This window comes from Rhinoderma darwinii, chromosome 8 (assembly GCF_050947455.1).
Source record: "Rhinoderma darwinii isolate aRhiDar2 chromosome 8, aRhiDar2.hap1, whole genome shotgun sequence".
Taxonomy (NCBI): domain Eukaryota; kingdom Metazoa; phylum Chordata; class Amphibia; order Anura; family Rhinodermatidae; genus Rhinoderma; species Rhinoderma darwinii.
The window spans coordinates 29,165,584-29,185,860 of NC_134694.1; positions in this window are offsets into that span (position 1 = coordinate 29,165,584).

Below are 20,277 nucleotides of genomic sequence, written 5' to 3' on the forward strand. Positions count from 1 at the left end.
GAATTAGAAAACACAGAGACGTAAGAAAATATTTTTTTATTGAAATAAAAACTCCCCCACGCAACCCTTTTTCACAATTGTATTAAAAAAAAAAAGTAAAAAAAAAAAGTGGATCATCAAAGTAGTCCAAATGGTCCAGTGGAACCTGCAAAAAAAATAATATATAAAAATATGCCGCTGCTTCTTCATTCCTTGCTCCTACTGTGAATTGCCATGTAGTTACACGGCAGTTCACAGTAGGAGCAAGGAATGATGGAGCAGCGGTGTATGAGTGCAACTGATCCTTCAAAGCCACCGATCAGCTGTTTTGAATGATCAGCGGCGCTTCAAGTGAATAGGAGAAGGCTGTAAGGGCACATTCAGATGTGGCAGAATTGCTGTTGAATTCCACTGCGGACAGTCCGCAGTGGAATTCTGCAGCAGCCGTTTTTTACATTTCTTTCTATACATTTTTAGGAAACTTAGTTCAGACGTTGCAGAAAAGAAATTAGGCTACGGTGCAGATTTTTCCCTCCACAGCATGCTCATTATATTGCGGAGAAGAAGCGGAATTTCACTGCGGATTTCAGCCTTTGCAATGCAAAAACTGAAATCAGTGTCAAGTCCGCTGTGACATCCGCAACGTCTGAATTACCTGTCAAATATGCAAATGTTGGTGCAGATTCGTTGCGTAATTGCCCCGAATCTGCACCAACATTTGCAGCGGAAAACTTCTGCCACGTCTGAACATGGCCTAATACTGTTAAACGCCGAGGGCAATTCCGCTGATCCTTCAAAACAGCTGATAAGCAGCTATGAAGGATCAGTGGCGCTCGTGCTCCTCTGATCCTTCATAGCAGCCATTTAGCTGTTTTCAAAGAACAGCGGTGAACACCGCTGCTCTTTCAAGCACCCCCCCCCCACACACACATCTTACCTGCAGTGCGGCCGGCTTTCCCCCTATAAGCCAGCTTCTATGCTGGGTTGCTCTGTACTGCGTATGTCACAGAGCATGTGCAGTACAGAGCTAAACGGTAGAAGCACAGGATATACGAACGGGAGCCGTTCGTATGGCCTGTAGCTGCCACATTTCTTCTGTGTATGTGTCGTGAACTGACACATACACAGATTAAATAAAACATGGCAGCCCCCAGTACAGTAAAAAAGGAATAAAATAAATAAAATATTTTATTAAATAAAATCACATACATGAATAAAAATAAATAAATCATGGCACTTTTCCTTTAGGGATTTAAGAAGTTAAAGATGATGGGAATTTGCAAGGTTGACCCAAACTGGATGGGAGGGGGGAGGGTGCAACGTATACTCCTCAACATTGCAACACCATGAAGGGCAAGCCATAAAGTTATGCAAATCGAGGAAGTAGCAGGTGTTGCTAAGATCTGCAAATGATCCAATTTAAAGCACCGAGCTCCAATCTGTGGCATGTGGGAGAGACATAAAAGCCAGATTGAAAGCAAAGTTTTTAGCCACATGAAAGCTCGAAAATCATATCAAGTGATGTGGGATGAATGTGCAATGCCTCTTGATCGTCGACGTGTCAGTTATCGCAAACTTGTCGTAAACTGAGAGAGACAGAACCCTTGAACTAAGAGATCACTACGCGCCTAGGCCGAGATGTCAGCACTGTTCAGCTGTTTAACGCAACGTGTCCCGGAGGTTGGTAGAACAACAACGAACGGCGATAATAGCAAGAGCGGCGCGGAGGTGAATTTGCTAAGAGGGATCGGCTGATTAGAAGAATGGTGCGTAATGATCGATTCTGTACTTCCAACAAATTATTTATTGAAATTTTCAAGAAAAAAGTAGAAGAAATGATACAAAAGAAAATTACAGAGTTGTACAAAAATGCATAAGGTCAAAATCGGTATGCAACAATGCAAATAAGAGTGAAGGATTTACAATTATATAGAAATTATATAGAAATATTGTCACTAACGCATCAATATTGACAGAGGTAACTTGTGTGGTTGAAATGCATTATGAGACCTACAGTAATACAATATATAAGGTTTACAGACAACCCGTAGTTGAACAAAAACATAACAGTAACAATAACATTGTCAATAACATTTGGAAACTTTGCCCATGGATCTTTGAAGTGATGATGCCAAACCTAAAGAGCTTTTAGATTGGTGTTATTAAGTTCTGAGGATACTGTCAGAGAATTGAAGTTTAGCCCTTTGGACCACTTATATGTAAACATCTGTAATGTATGTAGTCTCACTGAGATTAGATGTTCCATAATACAGTTGTATTGGACTTTTTGTATTATTTCTACCCTATCTGGGACACTAGTTCTTTTCCATCTCTCGGCAATACTTGTCCTTGCTACTGTCAGCACATGAGCAATAATTGTACTGTCCCCTTTATCGAGATTGTCCAAGTTTAGGGAAAGAAGAGCCACTTCTGGTCCCCAAGGAACAGGAAAACCAAGGACATTATTTAACAATTTTTGTATCTCTGTCCAGAAGGGAACACTGAGGTCACATCTCCACCATAGATGCATTAGAGAACCAATGGAGTTTTGACAACGCCAGCAGGTGTGAGAAACATTGAGGAACAATTTAGACAAATTATATGGAGTCATATACCATCTACAAAGGTCTTCCATTGCGTGTGGAAGAAAAAAGTTTCAGACATCAATATAGAAAAGGGTTCTTTACAGTTAGAGTAGTCAAACTATTGAATGTCCTACCCCAAGAGGTAGTAATGGCAGATACTATATCAGCATTGAAAAAAGGCTAGATGATTATTTACTGACAAATGGCATTGAGGGATATAACTAATCTAGCAATGAAGGACGGGTAATTTATTGACAAAGGTTGAACTTGATGGATCTGGGTCTTTTTTCAACCTATATAACTATGTAACTATGTGTATAGCAGCTTTCTAGAAGCCTCCAGATGATTCACACAGTGAGAAGACTTGGAGCAAATCTGAAAAGCCGCCTCCCACTGTCTAAATAAATGAACAACGTAGTTTCAATTCCCACTTTTGAATGACATTAAGTGTAGATGGGGAGGTGTACTGTAAAGGATCTGCCAGACACAGCTTCTGCGTTGACGCCCGTGATTAATCAGTCTGCACCTGCTCCTAAGTCTGATAGAGTGACTCGATCTGCTACCACTCAGGCTGGTAGGCTCAGGAGTGGGAGAACCTATCACAGCCTGGCCAGACGGTTCTAGCTCCCGCCCTCGGTCTATTTATACCTTCATTTCCTGCTTGTCTCTGCCTGTGATTCTTTCCTGTTTCCTGGCTCTGCTGCTCCTGCTATCAATATTGACCTTGCTTCATTTTGACCCTGGCTTTACTGACTACGCTCCTGCTCTGCGTTTGGTACCTCGTACACTCCTGGTTTGACTCGGCTCATTAACTACTCTTGTTGCTCACGGTCTTGCCATGGGACACTGCCCCATTTCCCTTAGCTTCTGTGTACCCTTGTCTGTTTGTCTGTCATGCACATATTGAGCGTAGGGACCGTCGCCCGTCGCCTAGGGCGGGCCATGCAAGTAGGCAGGGACTGAGTGGCGGGTAGATTAGGGCTCACCTGTCTTCTCCCTACCCCATCATTACATAATCACAGGCACATATACCTTTTCTACCCTGGTCCCTGACACAACTATGGACCCCCTTGAGACCCTGGCTCAGCAAATGCAGGGCCTCTCCCTACAGGTCCAAGCCCTGGCTCAGAGGGGCGACCAGCGTGATGCTACCCTGGTAGTGCCCCCCACCTCACATCTTGAACCCCACCTCAAGTTGCCTGACCGTTTCTAAGGCAACCGGAAGACTTTTTTCTCCTTTCAGGAGAGTTGTAGGCTCTATTTCCGTCTAAGGCCCCACTCCTCAGGTTCTGAGAGCCAGCGAATGGGTATAATTTTGTCCCGGCTCCAGGACGGGCCCCAAGAATGGGCCTTCTCCTTAGCTCCTGACGCCCCTGAACTTTACTCTGTTGATCTTGTTTTTTCTGCTCTCGGGCTCATATATGACGAGACTGACAAGACTGCCTTTGCCGAGAGTCAGCTGGTGACCTTACGTCAGGGTAAGACACCCGTTGAGGAGTACTGTTCTGACTTTAGGAAGTGGTGTGTAGCTTCTCGGTGTAATGACCCTGCCTTGAGGTGCCAGTTTAGATTGGGTCTGTCGAACGCCCTGAAAGACCTGTTAGTTAGCTATCCCTCTTCTGACTCTCTAGATCAGGTTATGGCTTTAGCGGTACGTCTTGACCGACGTCTCAGGGAACGACGACTTGAACGTGTTTTTGTGCTTTCTCCTCTGGCTCCCCCATGATGGCTCCCGAGGTTCCGTTGCTTCGTTCTTCCACGGAAAACTCGGATGAACCAATGCATCTCGGGGCCTCCGTGTCTCCCCAAGAAAGTAGAGAGCTCCGCAGGAAGAATGGTCTCTGCTTCTACTGTGGGGATGACTAGCATCAAGTGAACAACTGTCCTAGGCGTAAGAATAAGCAACCGGAAGAACTTCCGCGACTAAGTGACCATCGGGGAGGTCACTTGGGCGCACAGGTATTTCCCGTAAATATGAAACCTAATAAGATCTTGCTTTCCTTTTCTCTTTTGAGGGTAGGTCTGCTACCGGCAGTGCCTTCGTGGATTCAGGGTCTTCTGCTAATTTTATGTCTGTGGAATTTGCTATGTCTCTAGCTATGCCATTGATTGATTTGCCTAAACATGTACCGGTATGTGGGTATCGACTACACTCCACTTATTTTACTGTTTTTGAACTCCTTGTTGGCTCCATGCATTTGGACCACTGCTCTGTACTGGTGATGCAGGGATTATCGTCCGATTTGGTTTTAGGCCTTTCCTGTTTGCAGATGCATAATCCCATGTTTAACTGGAATACTAGAGATCTTACCAAATGGGGTAATGAATGCATGACGTCATGTTTTTCTGTTAATTTTATTTCTCTCCCTGAGGAGGTGAACACTCTACCTGAGTTTATTCAGGACTTCGCTGATGTTTTTTCTAAAAAGGCCTCTGAAGTGTTACCTCCTCATAGAGAATTCGATTGCGCTATCGATTTGGTACCAGGAGCTAAGCTCCCTAAGTGTAGGATATTTAATCTCTCTTGTCCCGAATGTGAAGCCATGAGAGAGTATATCCAGGAATGCCTGGCCAAGGGTTACATTCGCCCCTCTACTTCTCCGGTAGGTGCTGGCTTCTTCTTCGTAGGGAAGAAGGATGGTGGTCTTAGGCCGTGCATCGATTACCGAAATTTGAATTAGGTCACTGTAAGGAACCAGTATCCCCTTCCTTTGATTCCTGATCTCTTCAATCAGGTTCAGGGGGCCCAATGGTTCTCTAAATTTGATCTTCGGGGGGCTTATAACCTTATCCGCATCAGAGAGGGGGATGAGTGGAAGACTGCGTTTAACACGCCCGAAAATCATTTTGAATACCTCGTCATGCCCTTTGGGTTGTGTAATGCTCCCGCGGTCTTCCAGAATCTCATAAATTAGATTTTAAGAGACTACCTGGGGGTATTTCTTGTAGTGTACCTTGATGACATACTTGTGTTTTCCAAGGACTGGTCCTCCCACATTGAGCATGTCAGAAAGGTGCTCCAGGCCCTTCGGGAAATCAAACTCTTTGCTAAAACCGAAAAATGTGTGTTTGGGGTGCAGGAGATACCATTTTTGGGTCAAATCTTCACCCTGGCTGTGGCTGAATGGGTCCAACCTGCCTCTCTGAAGGTGTTACAGTGCTTCCTGGGGTTTGCTAATTATTACAGGAGATTTATTGCTAACTTCTCGGTCATCGCTAAGCATCTTACGGATCTTACTCGCAAAGGTGCTGATCTCCTCCACTGGCCTCCAGAGGCGGTCCAGGCTTTTGAGGTCCTTAAGAAGTGCTTTATCTCAGCCCCAGTGCTGATTCAGCCTAACCAAATGGAGCCATTCACCGTGGAGGTTGACGCCTCCGAGGTGGGAGTGGGTGCTGTCTTGTCCCAGGGTACCAGGTCCCTCACCCATCTCTGTCCCTGTGCCTACTTCTCCAGGAAGTTCTCGCCCACTGAGAGTAACTATGATATTGGCAACCGCAAATTCTTAGCCATTAAATGGGCATTTGAAGAGTGGCGCCACTTCCTGGAGGGGGCTAGGCACCAGGTAACGGTCCTTACCGACCACAAGAATCTGGTTTTCCTAGAATCTGCCCGGAGGCTAAACCCAAGACAAGCTCGATGGGCGTTGTTTTTTACTAGATTCAACTTTTTGGTCACCTATAGGGCTGGGTCTAAAAATATTAAAGCTGATGCACTGTCGCGTAGCTTCATTGCCTGCCCTCCTTCGGAGGAAGATCCTGCTTGTGTTTTGCCTTCAGGTATAATCATTTCCTCTGTTGATTCTGACTTAGTCTCCGAAATTGCAGCTGATCAAGGTTCAGCTCCCGGGAACCTTCCTGAGAACAAGCTGTTTGTTCCCCTGCAATTCCGGCTAAGGGTACTCAGGCAAAATCATGACTCTGCAATATCTGGCCATCCAGGCATCCTGGGTACCAAGCACCTCATTACCAGAAACTATTGGTGGCCTGGGTTGCCTAAAGACGGTAAGGCCTACGTAGCCGCTTGTGAAATTTGTGCTAGGTCCAAGACTCCCAGGTCCCGACCAGCGGGCTTACTATGTTCTTTGCCCATTCCCCAGAGACCTTGGACCCATATCTCCATGGATTTTATCACTGATCTGCCTCCATCTCAAGGCAAGTCGGTGGTGTGGGTTGTAGTAGACCGCTTCAGTAAGATGTGCCACTTTGTGCCCCTCAAGAATCTACCCAATGCTAATATGTTAGCTACCTTGTTTCTCAAACACATCCTGCATCTCCATGGGGTTCCTGTCAATATTGTTTCTGACAGAGGGGTACAATTTGTTTCATTGTTTTGGAGAGCTTTCTGTAAAAAGTTGGAGATTGATCTGTCCTTCTCCTCGGCCTTCCATCCTGAAACTAATGGCCAAACTGAGAGGACTAATCAGTCTCTAGAACAATATTTAAGGTGTTTTATTTCTGACTGTCAATATGATTGGGTCTCCTTCATTTCCCTTGCCGAATTTTCCCTTAATAACCGGGTCAGTAACTCGTCATGGGTCTCCCCCTTTTCCTGTAATTTTGGGTTTAATCCACGGTTCTCCTCCGTTTCACTTGGTGGTTCCAACAATCCCGAGGTAGATGTCGTTCATTGGGAACTGTGCACAGTCTGGGCCCAGGTTTAGGAGAACCTTAAGGCGTCCCAGAGCATCCAAAGGACTCAGGCAGATAAAAGACGTTCAACTAACCCCCTATTTGTGGTCGGGGATCTGGTGTGGCTGTCTTCTAAAAATTTGCGCCTTAAAGTTCCGTCCAAGAAATTTGCTCCCCGGTATATAGGGCCGTACAAAATCATTGAGGACCTCAACCCTGGCTCTTTCCGGCTGGAGGTTCCCCCATCTTTTCAGATAAACAACATGTTCCATGCCTCCCTCTTGAAAAGCTGCTCCCCGTCCTTGGCTACATCGAGGAAACCTCCGGTCCCTGTTCTCACTCCTGATGGGGTAGAATTCAAGGTAGCCAAGATTGTAGAAAGCAGGATGGTCCAAGGCTCCCTCCAGTACCTGGTCCATTGGAGAGGATACGGGCCTGAGGAGAGGACTTGGGTACCCACGCGGGATGTTCACGCCGGTATATTGCTCAGGATGTTCCATCTTCGGTTCCCCAACAAGCCAGGCCCACCTAGAAAAGGGACCAGTGGCCCCTCATAAAAGGGGGGGGGTACTGTAAAGGGTTTGCCTAACACAGGTTCTGTGTCGACGCCCGGGGGTTAATCATTCTTCATCAGCTCCAAGGTCTGCTAGAGTGACGGGATATGTTACTACTCAGGCTTGCAGGCTAAGGAGGGGGAGAACCTATCACAGCCTTGCCTGACGGTTCTAGCTCCCGCCCTTGGTCTATTTATACCCTCACTTGCAGCATGTTCCTTGCCTGTGTTTCTCTCTTTTCCTGGCTCTGCTATTCCTGCTATTTACCTGATTGACCGCTGTAACTTTTTGACCCTGGCTTGCTTGACTATTCTCCTGCTCTGTTTTGCTACTACGTACTCTCCTGGTTTGATTCGGCTCGTTCACCACTGCCTGTTGCTCACGGTTTTTCGTTGGCAACTGCCCCTACTTCCCCTTTGCTTCTGTGTGCCCTTGTCTTGTGTTGTCTGTCTTGCACTTATTGAGCGTAGGGACCGTCGCCCAGTTGTACGCCGTCACTTAGGACTGGCCATGCAAGTAAGCAGGGACTGAGTTGCGGGTAGATTAGGGCTCACCTGTCGTCTCCCTACCCCGATTCATTACAATAGTGATCCATTCTGTACTGCAAGTGAAATTGGACATCACGTTCCAAGCCTAGGGTGGCAACCAGTGTTTACACAATCCATCAGCAGAAACCATTTGGCTCGTAGCCCAATGTCGTGCAGATGTCCAGCTACAGGTATTTCATTGACCACATGCCACCACTCTCAAAAGACATTGTGATGCATAGCAAGACAGCAATAAAGGCTGTAATGGTGGTCTATCCTCTTCAGCAATGAGTCCAGCTTTTGTCTCGGACAGAATGATAGCCGGAGACTGGTCTGAAGACCATGTGGGCAACGCCATGAAGAGGCCTTCACAAGGGAACATCACACCAGTCCCAGTAGCCGAACACCTCTAGTCTTCATTTCAGGTACACTAACAGCTTGGCGTTACATTGATTTGGTCGTGAAACCAGTGGTACGGACATTTTTCAACAGCAGAACGCCAGGCCGCATGTTGCTCATGCTACTGTGTGCAGCCTGCATGGCCTAAACGTGCTACCATGGCCTGCAGCATCTCCAGACTAATCTCCAATGGAGCACATCTGGGATATCATTGGCTATCAATTGTAAAGGCAGCTGTTAGCAGCCAATCTTGATGAATTGCTTGCCCAAGTGCATTTAGCGTGGCATAACGTTCCTCAGACAACCATTAATAACCTAATTGATAGCATGCCAAGGCGTGTAAGTGTGTGTCTTTCTGCGCGTGGCGCTCATACTCGATACTGAATAAATCAAGTTGTTTTGAATATTTTATTTCCATTTTTGTAATCATTTGCATATCATTAATTTCAAAACTTTTCCTTCTTGGTGTTGCAATTTCAATGTTGAGAAGTGCATGTTATCTAGACACATGACACAGCCTTAAACTTTCAGGGCACAAGTTTTGCATGATTGGTTCAACAGCTTCATTTGATGTTTGAAGAGACTCTGAGCCCCCAGAATGATGGAAAGCCCCAAGAAATGACACTATTTTGAAAACTACACCCCTCAAAGAATTTATCTAGGGGTGTGATCAATTTTTGACCGGATCGTTTTTTTGCAAAATCTTGTGAAAATCTTGTGAAAATCTGGCATAAAATATTTTTTCAAAAATTTTTTCAAAAATGCTTTTGCATAAGCCTAAAAAATCGTGCAGATACTACACCATTTTTCAAATCCTAGGTAATCATCTGGGGGCATGATGAGAATTTTTACTTTTGTTATGGGGGCATTTAAGATTCCAATCTTTAAATGGTGAAACGGTAATGGTAAATTATAAGGACGATAACGGTAAATTAAACGGACAGATAAAAATAACATTTAGTACTCCAGAGAAGTGAGGTATATGTGGAAGCACTCCTTCAGACACAATCTGGGGTGTGACGAAGAGGTGTAGCACTGGTATGTGGTGTCATTTCTTATACCTTCTCTGAGGGCGGAACTATCCTGGGGACATCACTTGCAGAGGTACAACTTTCTCCTACATCTGCCTCATTACCAAAGAAAAGTTTTTTTTTAACCTTCTCCTGGTATTCCAGCTTTGTCCCATTTTGACCAGTGCTCCTCTAGATGACAAACAAATTGTACAATGCCATTTGGATAAAGTACAAGTTTTTTTGTACCCGATTTTGGATTTCCTCAACACATTGTATGGTTTGAGCATCTGGTCTGACGAATCCACTCCCTCCAGGAATTTGGTGTCTGCCTTGATGCACACAGGTAGTGAGGTGGTGGATGTTGCACCACGCACAGGGACAAGGGAGCAGATGGCATCATGGATGGATGTGAGTATCAATACATAATTTTTGTCCCTGTATTCTTTTTTTAAAAAGGACCCCTTCACTATGGACCGCTCTGCTCTCTCTAAGCTGCAGGTTTGGCTCAGAAGGGTCTTTGGGAGGTGCTTTAGCAGACCGTCCCACATGACACTGATTTTTGCTCCGCCAAGCACTTGAACAGGGGTACACTCAAATACCAATTATCAAGGTACAGGGGGTACTGCTGATCAAACAGTGTGTGCAAGAGGTCCCACGCAATCCTCCCGGTTGTGGTCAGAACGTGGGACAGTTTGGGAGCTCAATGTCTCCTCATTCATTTCAAAGTGTGCGTGTAGCTCGACAACATAAAAATCTTTATCCCATACCTGGCACGCGTGTGATGCAAATACTGCCTAAATTTCACCCTCCAATTAAAATGCACCAGGGACTCGTCAATGGAAATGTTTCAGATTTTGATTGACATCCCCCTGGCTGTTCTACATCACTAGCAGCCTCATCCAACTCTTGCGGATGCGCTATTGCCTTTGTTTGTTTATTTTCTGCAATTGATGTAATGCTTTAAAAAAAATGGTCTTCCCACTTTGTGGGTCAACAAGCTGTTTGTCCCCAATCATGTATTGGCACACATTGCAGTTACCACAAGAATATGTCCCTTTTAATTTCATCCCGTGTCCAACGCTAGATGGTGGTGTTTGGAAATGACTCTTGACCAATTTATCCTTAAAGTTATTTCCCTTCCTGGCCAGCAATTGGGGGACATTCTTCACATATGTGCCACCCGTGGTTCAGATGTAAATATATGCCAATAATTTTTCAAAATCTCACCATAATAGATAATATATATTTTTTATCTATCTATTTTTCTTTCCATTATTTTTTCGCAGCCACTCATATCATGCTGTAATACCAATGCATGTATTATTATTTTACCAGCTCATTTTAACCCAGCCAGGTTCTTCCTTGCCTTAAACAAATAGCGATACAATGTATATACTCAGTTAGTTTTTGTACCTGGTGACAAGCCTGATCTGTATGTCTTGCTGTCATTGGCTTGGTTGTAGAAGGTTCCATTGATCTCTAACGCGTGCATGCTCATAAGCCTGGGATATAATCTTGCTTAGATAACCCCAATTTCTAAATCATGTTGTAAGATCCTGTGATGCAATGCTACATACCCATAATCTTTTGGGTTAAAGTTCATGAAATGTAACAAACTGTTGGTTGCCGTCTTCTTGTGGTAAAGACTGGTGACAATCCAGAAGTTCTTCAGTTGTATATTTAGGTCCAAGAAGTTCACTGATAGAGGAGATACCTTGGAGGTAAAAAAAAACTTGAATATGAGTTTATATTTAGAGACCTCACAAAGTGCTCACAGTCTTCTTTAGTACTCATCCAAAAGGACAAGACGTTGTCAATATACCGCGACATGCTTCTGATAGGACCGTGAGGGGTATAAGAACTCCTCCTCCCACCTACCTAAATATAGGTTTGCTTAGAAGGGGGAAGAGCATTCACTCATTGCGGTACCAAAAACCTGCCGGTAAAATGTCCGGTCGAAAACAAAATAGTTTTGCTGTAGTATGAAGTTTAAGAGAAAGAAAAAAAACATTTATCGGATCTCCTGTTGCAGAGTTCAAAAAGTAAGTGGCAGCTCTAGTTCCATTTTCATGTTTAATGTTTGAATAAAGCGATTCCATATCCGCGGTCACAACCAAGGCACCCGGTGGCAATTGTAGATCCTGTAACTGTTCATTAATATGTTGTGAATCCCTCACATATGATTTCAACTTGAGGACAAGAGGCTGGTGATATAAATCTATGTATATACATGCCTGTTCACAGTGGCCTCCTATGCCACCAACAATTGGACGGCCTGGTGGTTTAGCTATATCATTATGAATTTTAGGCAACATATAAAAAGTTCATGTAATTGGGTCTTTCATCATCAGAAACGTAAGGTTCTTTGTTTGTAATTATGTGTTTTGATCTAGCGGTTTGTAGCAAATGATCTTTCTACTTTTTAAATACTGTAGTAGGATTGGAGGGCAGAGGCAGGAAAAAAAATTGTATTTGCCAACTATCCCTTTTGCTTATTCCAGGTACATTTCCAACCGGCCATAAAAAATTTTGCCCCCCTTATCTGCTTTATTAATAACGAATAGGGAGTTTTGTTGCAAATCAATCCATTTCTGTTAGATTTCCCTTTGTAGTCCTGTTTGACCTTAATTGTTTAATTCCATGTACCAAAGAGTTAAATATTTGGATAGATGGAAATAAACTTAAAGATGGGGTGGAGACTGAGGGCTTGTTTTGAGTGGATATTGGCCTACCTGTTCCTGGTTCATTTTCATGGAGCAAATCTAGTAGATCTTGAAATATCTGTCTATCTTCCATTGGTAGAGAATCACTTAGAAAAAAAAAAAAAAAAAAGTACACAATGACGCAGCATAGGGCAATATCCCATGATAAAGTTGACCAGTTAGTATATCAAAGTATGCTCAGCTGCTGATGTCATGCTATGAGCACAAAACAAGTACATCGGCATCCACAGATTGGGTTTGGAGTAGACCTAACCAGTAGATTGCTGATGCAAGGCTGGAAATGTATTATATCTAAATGCATGGACTCCCATGATCTGTATTAACATCGGCATTCACTGATCATGTCTGGAATAGACACGACCAGTGGATTGCCGATACGAGGCTGGACATGTGTTACATCTAAATGTCTGGACTCCCATGATCTGCATTAATATCCACTGATCCAGTCTGGGATAGGCCATCAATATTAGATCGGTGGAGGTCCGACTCCTGGCACACCCTCCGATTAGCTGTTTGTGGGTGCCGCGCCCGCACTCGTACGAGCTGTGCAGCCCTTACTTTCATAGATCTATTGTAGCATTGTGCTATTCGAGTTAATGGGACAGTGCTGCAACCAGTGCATGTAAGTGGTGCATAACATGCACTACCTAATAAATTAGTTATATGTACTCACACAGTAATACATGTTTATTTATGTGTTAATATTCATAAGGATGGTGTAAGCTGGTACTTCAGTAGAAGTATAATTGCTCCACATGTCAAAAAGTTAAACAGGAACTGGCGTAGTGAGACTACATCAGACAAACAGGACAAAACAAGGTGCTGTAACAGAGGGGTAATTCTAAAAAGGGGATCTCAGTGAGTGATATAAAACTATATTTGATTTAAATATATTACTTCTATGTATAGTTTGGCAAACAAGAGCTGTGCTAAGACAACCCCATTAATGTGATATCTAATATGCGTATTTATTTGGGTTCTATGAATTTTACTTAGTAAAAATTTAGTCTATTCGTTTGTATGTGTATTTTTTTAATTTATACAATCACTTTATTAAACTTTATTTTATTTTATTGTTGGCTTCTAGAGGTCTTTTTACTTTTACATTTGACTTTTTATTAAAACGCATTGGATTACTGATGTTTTCCAATATATTACTGCATGCAGCTGTTAGGGCATGCATTAAGTATGTCCTCGCAAGGATTATCTGAGAACAACCCTTGGGGCCGGTCTGTCCCATAAAATAGTCAGCCCCTGCGATTGGTATCAGTAGGGCTGAAAATAGGGGGGGATATTAATTAACTATTGATTGCGCCATTACAAGAGTTTATTGGCAAGACTTGGAGTTTTTATAACCCCCTCTTACTGTGATAACATTGCCATCAATTATATGGGGAGGGATTAATGAGATGGTGCTGAGGTACAGTAGATTATTCATAAAGACAATGTGGACATTTATGGAGATATTTAGGTTTCATTTTATGAAATTGAGAAAACTGCACAAAATGTATTAGAATAGCATAGGTGGTCATTGAATTTAGTGCAATTTGTTAGACATGTTAGACACTTTTCTCTTCCTTATTCCACCACTGAGCTGAACACTTTGCCCCTCAACTCATGTCTGCCTGTTCCACCTGTCCTCCAAGGGTGGAGGATAGCTGAAGACAGGCAATAACATTAAAAGGCATCCACTGCTATCTATGTATTTCCTATCAAAGTTGAATAATGCCACTTAGTTAATGACGCAACCTGGAGATTGACAGCAGCGAAGACCAGATCCCTGTTGTATAGGGGTTAAAGGGTGAAAACTACGATCCATTAGACTCTGCTAACCACAGACCTTGGCATCTAAACTATTTTTAGTATAATAAATATTGGAAAAAATAGGAGGACTCCTCCAGCTCACCGTTATGTGGGTCCAGGTATGGACTGCGCTCGGACCCTGCGTGGCGGCACACGATATGGATAAACAGAACAGAAGAAATTTGATCCAGCGCTGGTTGATTTAAAAGGAAACGATTTTCCAACTTTATTCGTACAAATGGTAAAATCCGATAGAAGTAAGGGTGGTTGCATCAGCTAACTAACCACCCTTACTTCCATCAGATTTTACCATTTGTACGACTAAAGTTGGAACATCGTTTCTTTTTAAATCAACCAGCACTGGATCAAGTTTCTTCTGTTCTCTATTAAATATTATATGTGACAAATATTCTCTTTAATGAAATGAAACGTATTGTAACACCAATTATTTTCTTATTATTTTCAAGCTCTTCTCTACCACATCACAGTTAGGTCTCATTCACCTGAGTGGATTACAGCTCTGTACAACTTCCGAGTTGAACAGAGCAGTAATATGGTGCCCAGGGACTTTTTTTGTAGTCTCGCTGTACTTCTGTATGCCTATAATTTCATATGTAGGCAAACAGTGTTTTTTTCTGTTGGATTTTACATAAGTTCGATATAAAATAAATTGTGCCGTGTTCTACTGACTCTGTATTATATAACCAAATTGTACACACGAGGGACTACCGGGAATGACTCTATATGTGGTGATACAGTGTATTGTGTGATATATTAATGCATGTACTAAACTCAATTATTCTACATTGATGTCACTAAGAGGCATCCCCCATATGAAACCAAGTAAACTTGGTGCATTGACCACAAGGGAAATAGGAACACCTAAACAAGAACAAGATCAATACTGGAGCGAAGATAATAAGTATAAAAAATATATATTTTATTGGTAAATCGATACAAACACATTAAAAAGCATGAGTCACACAATCAAAAAAATGGCGTCAACCTTTGCAGAACAAGAAATCATATGACTGAGGCATAAACACCCATAAATATAAATCTGTACATTTTATATATGACGCATATGCAGTAGCAACCACTGGACTGTGTCTATATTGTGTCAACTAAGTACATGTTATATGCCAAATGGCAATACAATGTCAAGTGCTAAATGCAGGTAAGGAAACATGTAAAAAAGTCATCCACTACAAAATACATGGGTGAAGGGGATAAGTAGAACATCCATCAAAATGTAAGAGACACAGACACTGGTACCATGCGCCTAGAGGAGGGATAACAGATACATGTACAGAAAGACGTACATACCAGGGTTCATGGTCCTGCTGGAGGAAGACGCCAAAGACCCGACGCGCGTTTCGGCGGATGCCTTAATAATAATAATCTTTATTTATATTATGCCAACATATTACGCAGCACTTTACAATTTAGAGGGAACATGAAACAAACAATATCAGACATTACATAGTGACAAAGTTAATTTACAATTCAAACCTGAGGAGTGAGGACCCTGCTTGCAAGATCTTAAATCTATGAGGAAATAAAGGAGACACAAAGTGTAACAGTGTTTGTTCTGTACAATAGTCCAGCTATTTTTATACACATGGGGTGGTACATAAAGCGGCATGTGCCGGTCACCTGCCAGTATCCGTGTATGACAGACATGAAGAGAAGGAGTGTGTGAGAATCTTATTCTGAAGGGGGCCATGGAAAGGAGGCAGATTAGGGAATGTTATAGGCCTGTCTAAATAGATGTGTTTTCAGGGCACGTTTAAAACTGAGGATATTGGGAATTAATCTGATTGTCTGGGGTAGCACATTCCAGAGGACTGGTGCAGCACGAGAAAAATCTTGGAGACGGGAGTGGGAAGTTCAGATTATGGAGGACTTTAATCTAAGGTCGTTGGCAGAACGTAGAGCCCGAGTAGGGTGGTGGATATAGATGAGGGAGGAGATGTAAGGAGGTGCAGCACTGTGGAGAGCTTTGTGGGTGAGAGTAATACATTTGAACTTTACTCTGAAGGGGATGGGCAACCAGTGCAGTGACTGGCACAGATTAGAGGCGTTGGTGTAGCGGTTGGTCATAAATATGAGCCTGGCTGCTGCATTGAGGATAGATTGGAGAGGGGAGAGTTTGGTGAGGGGAAGACCGATTAGTAATGAGTTACAGTAGTCGAGACGAGAGTGAATCAGAGCAACAATGAGAGTTTTGGCGGTTTCCTCCGTAAGAAAAGAGCGGATTCTGGAGATATTTTTTAGGTGAAAATGATTGAATGTGACGAGTAAACGAAAGAGTCCAAAATAACCCAGAGACAGCAGGCGTGCTGCTTAGGAGTTATGATAGTGCCACACACAGAGATGGAGACATCAGGTTTACTGAGGTTAGTAGATGGTGGGAACACAAGGAGCTCAGTTTTAGAAAGATTCAGTTTTAGATAGAGAGAGGACATGATGTTAGAGACAGTGGACAGACAATCACTGGTGTTTTGTATTAGAGCAGGCGTGATGTCACGGGAAGAGGCATATAATTGGGTGTCATCAGCGTAGAGATAGTACTGGAAGCCAAATCTGCTGATGGTTTGTCCAATAGGAGCTGTGAAGAGAGAAAAGAGGAGCGGACCTAGGACTGATCCCTGAGGAACCCCAACAGCAAGGGGAAGAGGAGAAGAAGTGGAACCAGCAAATGACACACTGAACAAGCGGTCAGAGAGATAGGAGGAAAACCAAGAGAGAGCAGCGTCCTTGAGGCCAATAGAGTGGAGCATCTTAAGTAGGAGTTTGTGGTCTACAGTGTCAAAGGCAGCAGAGAGATCCAGAAGAATCAGTAGAGAGTATTTGCCGTTAGATTTAGCCGCCAAGATATAATTTGAGACTTTAGTAAGGGCAGTTTCTGTGGAGTGTAGAGTGCGGAAACCAGATTGTAAGGGGTCTAGAATGGAGTTAGCGGAAAGATAGCGGATAAGGCGAGAGTAGACCAAGCGTTCCAGGAGTTTTGAGATGAAGGGCAGATTAGAGACTGGTCAGTAGTTAGCAGTGCTGGATGGGTCAAGAGTTGTTTTTTTCAGTAATGGGTTTATAATGGCATGTTTAAAAGGGGAGGGAAATATACCAGAGGAAAGAAAGAGGTTAAATATTTTAGTTAGGTGACCAGTGACAGCTGGGGAGAGGGACTGGAGGAGGTGTGAGGGGATAGGATCACTTGGACAGGTAGTAGGACGAGAAGAAGAGAGGAGCCTAGAGACTTCTTCTTCTGTTATTGGGTCAAATACTGAGAGTGAAGAAGAGGGAGTGCGGGAGGGAAGGGGATCGATGTTACTAGGGGACTGGGAGATAATATCATGGCGGACATTGTCAATTTTAACTTTAAAATAAGTGGCCAGGTCTTCAGCACTGAGATCTGTGATTGGCGTCTGCACTTTAGGACTAAGGAGGGAGTGAAAATTATCAAAGAGGCATTTTGGATTATTAGATAGTTGGGAGATGAGAGAGGTGAAATAGACTTGTTTGGCTCGGTGAAGGGCAGAGTTGTAAGTTCTCAGCATAAATTTGTAATGGAGGAAATCTGCATCCAAATGCGATTTTCTCCACAGTCGTTCGGCACATCTCAAGCACCACTGAAGAAAGCGGGATTGAGGCGTGTGCCAGGGTTGTCATCGTCTTTGTCGAGTAGTTCGGAGTGTAGAGGCGGGCTGCTTCATCCAATGTATTCTTGAGAGTGTTATTGTGAAGTTTAGCAGCCAGATAGGGACAGGAGAGGGAAGAGATAGGGGACAATGAGGACTGTAGACTGTCTGTGAGTTTCTGAGTGTTAATGGCATGTAGATTTCTGTATGTCTGATAAGTAGGGATGACCTGAGAAGGCAGAGAATATTTAATAGTAAAGGAGAGAAGGTTGTGGTCAGAGAGCGGGAGAGGAGAGTTAATAAAGTCAGAAACTGAGCAGAGACGGAAGAAGACCAGGTCAAGTGAATGGCCGTCTTCATGTGTAGGAGAGTTAGTAAGTTGTGAGAGACCTAGGGACGAGGTTAAAGATAGAAACTGTGAGGCAGATGGGGAGATTGGGTTATCAATGGGGATGTTGAAGTCACCCATGATGAGAGTGGGTGTTTCAGAGGATAGAAATTCTGGAAGCTAGGCAGCAAAATTATCCAGGAATTGGCGGGGTGAGCCTGGGGGGCGGTAGACAACTGCCACTCGGAGGGGAAAAGGGTGTAAGAGTCTGACGGTGTGGACTTCAAAAGAGGAAAATGTGAGTGAGGGGACCGGGGGAATGACCTGGAAAGTGCAGTGTGGGGAAAGAAGTATACCTACTCCTCCACCCTGCCTGTTCTCAGGTCTGGGGGCATGAGAGAACTGGAGACCACCATAAGATAGAGCAACAGGGGAAGCCGTGTCAGACAGGTGTAGCCATGTTTCTGTAAGAGCCAGGAGGTTGAGAGAGTTTGAAAGGAATAAGTCATGAATAAAGGTGAGTTTGTTGCACACGGACCAAGAATTCCAGAGAGCACAGTTAAAGGGAATGTGTTGCCAGCAAAACATGTATTTTTTTTTTAGTTAAACATTTAGTGTGTAGGTGATTAAACATTGTTCAAATTTTTTTTATTTTTTTCACGAGTCAGGAAATATTATAAATTAGATTCTAATTTATAATATTTCCCAGTGCTGGTCACTAGATGGAGCTATTCCCAAAATTGCAGCATTGCATGTGGTAAAGCAACCACATTGCTTTTTGCTGCAAAATTTGGAAAAAAGCACTCGCTCTAGTGAGCTCTGAGAATCCCCCTCTCCTTTATCCTGGCTAGTGCCGGGATAAACGAGGGGATTGAACGGTCTAACCTCCTACACTGTGTGTCGCCATTTTTTGAGCTAACACACAGTGTAGTAGGTTTACATACAGTAGTAAACACACACAAACACGAACATACATAGAAATCTCTTACCTGCTCCTGCCGCCGCGGCTCCCTCCGGCCCGTCCGCTCCGTCTGCTGCCGCTGGTCCAAGGGCACAAGTCCGGAAGCCGCGACCGGAAGTAGTAATCTAACTGTCCGGCCGCGACTTCCGGTCCACAGGAAAATGGCGCCGGACGGCGTGCATTTCAAATTGGACTGTGTGGGAGCGGCGCATGCGCCGTTCCCACACAGATGGCGTACACAGAAGTGGATGGGACGGGACCCGTTCGCAGTCCCTATGGGACTGTGGCTGCCGTATTCCATGTCTGTATGTGTCGTTAATCGACACATACAGAAATGGAAAAAAAAATGGCAGCCCCCATAGGGAAGAAAAAGTGTAAAAATAAGAAAAAGTAACACACAAACACACAAATTAATCCAAACGTTTTTAATAAAGCACTAACATCTTTGACATATTAAAAAAAAATTTGTGATGACACTGTTCCTTTAAAAGAGACAGGAGAATACGTACAAGGAATGGTAAGAAGATTTGCAGGGTTTCTATGTGTGGCAGGTAAGTGGTTGAGCTTGGCAGAACAAAATGGAGGACCAGGGTTGGGAGATATGTACCCTGCAGCTAGTAGCAGGAGAGTGGAGAGAGACAGCAAATGGTTCTGTGATTTATGAGAGGGTTTTTTATGTTGGGCAGTGGGATGAGATGGGTTAAGGTGACTGAGGAAAGTGAATAGTGCATGGGAGCTGTACATGGGCGAAGCAAGGAGAGAGGGACTGATGTGGACTGTTTTTTGCCAAGGCCTAAATGGGTGATAGGATTGTAAACAAAGAGCAGCTATAATGGTGAGCGCGGTAGTGAACATGTTTGCTTGTAATCAGATAGAATATGGAATCTAATAATTAGGGTGTGTGCTGGTTTGTTTCGCTTTGAAGCTTACCTGTCACTTTCCCTGTCCAACTGCCATGTATAACTGCCAGGACACTTTGACAGTATGACACTTAACTGCCATGTATATATGCCAGGGCACTTTGACAGTATGACACTTAACTGCCATGACACTTTGACAGTATGACACTTAAAGAGGCTCTGTCACCAGATTATAAATGCCCTATCTCCTACATAATCTGATCGGCGCTGGAATG